This window comes from Sarcophilus harrisii, chromosome 1 (assembly GCF_902635505.1).
Source record: "Sarcophilus harrisii chromosome 1, mSarHar1.11, whole genome shotgun sequence".
Lineage (NCBI taxonomy): Eukaryota > Metazoa > Chordata > Mammalia > Dasyuromorphia > Dasyuridae > Sarcophilus > Sarcophilus harrisii.
In genome coordinates, this window is record NC_045426.1 from 116,557,767 (window position 1) to 116,564,143 (window position 6,377).

The 6,377-nt window shown below is 35.1% G+C and overlaps 1 protein-coding gene across 2 annotated transcripts in view; it reads right to left on the reverse strand.

Moving 5' to 3' along the window:
• Positions 1-6,091, reverse strand: part of IL33 (interleukin 33) — a 40,374-nt gene extending 34,283 nt beyond the window's left edge. For both annotated transcript variants that reach the window (XM_023498674.2, XM_023498672.2), the window contains exon 1: positions 5,853-6,091. The gene's annotated coding sequence lies outside the window, so the exon portion shown is untranslated. The remainder of the gene's footprint in view (positions 1-5,852) is intronic.
• Positions 6,092-6,377: the final 286 nt, after the last annotated feature.

The window sequence follows — 6,377 nt, forward strand, 5'->3', positions numbered from 1 at the left end:
CCTTCCAGTTTTAAATTTTAAAAAAGGAATGAGTTTGAAAAATAAGACTGTGGAAAGAGACCAATCCTTTCAGGTTGCCATAGAAAGAAGCACCTCAGAGATGAAATTCTTAACCTATTACCTATAAGTATATACAAAGTATATTACCTATAAGTATATACAAAGAAAGAACCAAGCACAAATATGAAAAGACTTTCATCTTGGGTGAATGATAAGATAAAGGAAACCAGGACAGAAGAGTCATATGAAAGATAGTGCATATATGGAGCCATTGCTCAGAGAAGTGGTTGAAAGCAGGTTTTGTGACAGCCCATATTCTTTGTCATATTTATAGATGAGAGACAGAGAGACATAAAGTGAGAGAGACAGAAGCACAGAGACACAGAGAGAGATAAAGACATACTGCCAATGAGGGACTGTGTATGGGTAACTGGAGGGCAACTCCCCAGCCTCCCTGTCATCCCTGTCATTCTTGGCCAGTACAGAGATGGAGAGTACAGCTTGCCTGAAGATAATTTTGCTTAATCTTGGCAATCTTCCAGGATAGACAAAGATCAAGTCACTCAAAACCTTAATTAGGCTACACAATCCAATAATGGATTGCCAAATTAGTTGAGAGCATACTAGAGAGATATGACTTTCCCTAAGTGATCCCTCTTCCATGGAGATCACCTTTCTCTTGGCTGACTTTTATATGAAGGAGGTAACATAGAGAAGTAGCCAATGAGGGCATCTATTGAGCTGTACAGGTTTTCAGGAATGAGTTCAGGCAGGTTCCTTTCACTGTGCCAGAGGGAGAAGGAAAAGAGAAAGGGAGAGGAAGGGGGGGGGGAGAAAAGGGAGGGAAACAGAGACAGAGAGAATATTTGTTAGGTTCTTATTATGTTCCAGACCCTGTGCTAAACATGGAAGATACAAGTACAAGCAAGTACAAGACAATCTCTGCCATCTAGGAGTTTCTATTTGAATGAAAGACAGTTCATAAAGGGATTCCAGCAAAGGAAGGTTACTCACGAAAACACAATGACTAGAGAGGAGAGAAGTGGTGTTGGAAGCTAGACTTCAGCAAGATAAAATGAAAGCTTGTTTAATTTAAATTTAAATTAAAGCTCATTCAGAACTGGAGAACACAAGGATAGAGTTCAAGGTTCTAGTAAGCACCAGATTAGGGTCATGGATAAAGTGCCCTATCAGAGGTCAGACAACCAGAAGTGAAGGCTGCTTGTGTTTCTTTTGCTCTATCTCTATTCCACATGGTATTTGTCCCATACAAATATGGGACAAATTTTAGTCAAGGCTAAAAACCATTACATTGACTTCCCAATCCCTATATTTATGCCCACCTGCATTTTTGATTTCCTTCACAAGCTAATTGTACAATATTTCAGAGTCTGATTCTTTTTGTACAGCAAAATAACGTTTTGGTCATGTATACTTATTGTGTATCTAATTTATATTTTAATGTACTTAACATCTACTGGTCATCCTGCCATCTGGGGGAGGGGGTGGGGGGGTAAGAGGTGAAAAATTGGAACAAGAGGTTTGGCAATTGTTAATGATGTAAAGTTACCCATGTATATAACCTGTAAATAAAAGGCTATTAAATAAAAAAAAAAGAAAGATGAGTCACGAGGCAGAGAATAGAGAGGATAGATTGATTACCATGGACTAACCACAGTAATTGACACCCACAATTGATTGTCAATGGTGTTTAATATATTTTAAAGGTTCCTGAAAAGATCAAAGCTGAACTGAAGTCAGACCTCCTGGGGGAGGCTACTCTCTCAGTGATTTACCCCATGTTAAGTACCAAATTAAGTTGCATCATAAAATGTTAATACATGGTGTTTCCAGGTAGGGGTTAAGAGAGTAATTAATGGTTATTTGAACTACACTTCCAGTGATCAAAGCTAAGAGGTATCAGGTAAATAGAATGATGTTCCACTTGGCTTGGGGACAAATACCATGTGGAATAGAGATCAAGAGCAAAAGAAACACAAGCAGCCACCACTTCCTCCTCAAGACCAGGATAAATTTATCTCTACTGACTTACCCATGTTCTAATAAGTCTTAAAATGAGATTTAGAGCTTTTAAAATGAACTTTTCTAGTAGTTAAGGCAGCTAAAAATAAGGTATGTAGGAATAGTGTTCATTAGACTTTTCTAAGACCAATTATTCTTAATCTAAATTTCCTTATTTTTGTTGAGGGCATCAACTTTCAGTCATACAGGATTACATCCTTAGCTCATTCTTCCCCTATACTCCCTAATCTAAATAGTTACCAAGTTATATTTATTCTATTTCCATAGAATCTTTAGCATAGTGTATTTAAAATGTATTATAAACCTTAGAGCACTTTATAAATTTCAATGGTGATGACAAGGACCTGTCCACGTCTCTCTACTACAGTAAGCCATCACCCTAGTTTCAGCCTTTATCACCTCTTCCTTGGACTGCCTGCTTCTGATTTCTCCAATCCATCCTTTATAGAGACATAGCAGTTAAAATAATCATACTAAAGCATTTACTTAAATATGACAATGTTGCTGCTCAAAAATTTTCAGTGGCTCCCTATTCCATCTGAAATAAATTAACTAGTAAGTCTCCCCTTAATCTGGTTCTAACCCACCTTTCCAGACAATTCACCTTATACCTTTGCACAATTCTTTGTTGCAAACTGGACTATTAGTTGTTCATAGTCCATCTCCCATATTTGTGGCTCTGTATTAATTATCTCCCATATATAGAAAATAGTCTCTCTTCATCTTGTCATTTAGGAATTTTTTAACTTCCTTCACGATCCTTACCAGCTGTGTGACTCTGGTTAGGCAAATCACTTGATCTCTGTCTTCTACCTCGAAAGGTGGATGTGAATCAAATGAGATAATATCTGGAAAACAATTTGCACAGTGCCTGGCATATAGTAGGTATTTAATAAATAAATTCCCTTTCTCCTCCCCTTTTAATTTAGATGCCACATTCTACTCAAAATCTTTCCTGAATCTCACTAAAACCCCTAGTTAGTGCTTGCCTCCTCCTTCTCAAATTGCTTTACAGTTGTTTCATGTTCCTTGAGGCAATGTTTATTTTTGTCCTTGTACCCAGGCTCCTAGGGCAATACTTTGTATATGTGAACATGTGTGTATGTATCTATATATCTGTGTGTAACTGCTTAATAACTGTTTGTTGAATGAATCTACTATCAGCAGGCTAGTAGTTGCTTAAAGATTTAAAACAAAAATTTTAATTATAAATTAATCTTATTCACATAGAAGTAAGACTAATATACCAAAACCATCCAATTTCTATATTAAGCTTAAAGGGAAGTGATATGGCTAGCTAATACTTTGATTTAGACATAAAGAGTGATTCCATAAACAAACAAAGAGAATGTGGAGTAGTTTACTTGTCAAATCTATGGAGAAGAAAAGAATTTATGACCAAATAAGATATGGCAGATATAGCAAGCATTATAAGATGCAAAATGGATAATTTTGATTATGTTAAATTAAAAAGGTTTTGCACAAACAAATGTGCATTTAATCACCAATGTGATTAAAATTAGAAAAGCAGAAAGCTGAGAACATTTCCAACAAATTTCTCTGATAAAGGTTTCATTTCCCAGATATAATGAGCAAATTTACAAGAATACAAGTCATTTTCCAATTGATAAATGATCAAAACATGTGAATACAAAGTTTTGCAAAGGTGAATGCTGAAAACCATCTTGAAATGTACTTGGAAAAATAAAATACTATTTAAAATGAAAAAAAAGGAACAAAGTATTTGTATGAAAGCAAATTGAAGGAGAAATCAGTCAATTAAGCATTTGCCTATTAAATTCCTGAGATGTGCCAAGCACTTGGTACATATACATAAAAGTAATATAAAGTAATTAGTTGGAGACAGATACTCTCTTTCTGAATTTTCATGATTCTATCTCATTCTCAGTCTCCTTTACTATATCATCATCCATATCATGCTTCTTTCCTATGAATATTCTCCAAGGCTCTGTCCTAGATCCTCTTCTCTCTATATACTTCATTTAGCAACCTCACCAGCTCCAGTGGGTCAAACATTATCTTTGTACAGATGATTCCTGAATCTATATATGTATTTTTAGTTTCTCTTGAATTCTAGCCTTATATCACTAACTGCCTATCGAACATTTAGATGTTTTATATTTCAAACTCAGTACATCCAAAATTGAACTCATTATTTTTTCCTTTAAAACGACTTTTCTTTGTGAACTTCCTTATTTCCGCTATGTTACCATAACTTAGATTCAAAGTCTCAGAGTCATTCTTAACTCCTCATTTTCACGAATGCCCTATATCCTGTTTGGTTTTCAAATCTTATTATTTCTACATACACAGAATCTTTCAAATACCTTCCCTTTCTCTGCACTTGACATGACTACCACCTTTTTCAGGCCATTATTACCTGGATTATTATTGTTGCTTTCTATTTAGTGTCTCTGCCTCAAGTCTGTCCCCAATCCAGTATATTTTCTGCATAACTGGCAAAATAACTTTGCTAAAGGACAGATCTGATCACATCCCTTCTCAAATGGAATTCCAGTGGATTACTATGGCTTCTAGGATCAAATATAAAACTTCCTGATGGTATTTAAATTCTTGATTAATATGGCTTTAACATACTTTTCCAGCTTTATTACACATTACTTGTCTGCATGTAAGTAGCAAAATCAGAATTTAAATCCAGATCTTTTAAATTCAAATCTAGTGTTCTTTTTTAACCACACTAACGCTACTTATAAAAGTTTAGGAACAAAGCTTATTCATTTAGAAATTTTCCTCTATTATGTATTTTCCTTCTACCTTTAAGTCTGAGGAATTAAAAGGTTTCCATTTCTCATAAAGATTTTCTCATCAATAAATATTATCACAGCTGATCTATGAACAAAATTCTCAGTAGCAGAAGCTTCTTCTGTCTCCACAAAATCTAAAACATAAAGGCCATTCCTCCTGACCAACAAAGACTCATCTTTTCAGAGAAGCAGCTGGAAGATAACCATATTCTGTCTAACTTCAACATCCAGAAAGGATCCACCCTCTATATGGTCCTGCATCTTAGAGCTGGGATGAGGATCTTTATTAAGACTCTTGATAGGCAAGCACATCACCTTGGAGGTAGAGCCCAGTGACACTATATTTAATTATATTTGTTTCCATGGCAGTCTTCTAGGAAATTATTTGTTAATTTTTTCATTTAATTCTCTTCTCCATCTCATCTTCTTCTATTTCCTTTATGCTCTCCTTCTCATTATTCACTTATTACCTATTATAAATATGTTTATCCTAGCCAAGGAAGTGAGATTATTGCTTCCTCTTTCTTTATTGTTGTTTCAAATTTCTCCGTACAATATTGAACATTTACTGTGCCATTAGTCAATCCCTTGTACTATATCAAAAAGATAGGCTCTTTACTGTGTTTTACTTGCTTGTGAAATCTCAAAGACAAGAATCCCAAAGCATAAATTTTCTATTTGATAACTTCTGTCCAAAATTATTCTCCTTCAAAGTTCTATATAAAACAAGAAGCACCAATAGATAAATATGGGGCTGGAGGAAGGGGAGTTCTGTGAACTTGGATGGGAAAAACATGACATCTTCATTTTCACTGATTTCCAATTGAAATTTGAATTTTTCTCATTTATGAATTTCCCCTATCATTCTGAGAAAGGGTCCAAAGGCATCAAAAGACTACCAAAAACCCCCAAAAGGTAAAGAATCCATGATATGAATGTGGAGCTCCTTTCCTCTAGCAGATACTTAATAAATAGTTGCTTAATGAATTGAAATAAATTGAATCATGAAAGATACATTACCTGATAACAATAAGCATTACCGGACTCAAGTGGATCTGTTTTCTCCTCTCATTCTTGATAGAAGTTCCTATTGTTTCAGAGTGATAAATGGCAGCTCTGACAGTCTGTAAAATCTATTTACCAACCTCTAGAGAGCTATGGAAATCTCTCTTAGTAAATGTTCTTTTAGTACTGGCCTTTAAATGCTACTTACTTTCTCCTCTGACTCAGGGCAGATCTGTGTTGAGAGCATTTGGACAGCTGCATTTATCACTCTTAAATTGTCAGAAAGCCAAGTTTTTTTTGGAAGGCATGTACTTGTATAAGGATGGGCGTGGGAGGAGAAAAGGAATGAGTGAGTGTGTGTGTGTGTGTGTGTGTGTGTGTGTGTGTGTGTGTGTGTTTTTATGTTGAGCAGGTCCTTATTGGTTTCCTTGTAAAATTTCCCAAATTTCCTTAGAAAAATACATAATTTCTATTCAATTTAGTAAGTATTTATTGTTGCTTAACATAAAACAACTCACTGTCTCCTTTCCTATCCTCCTC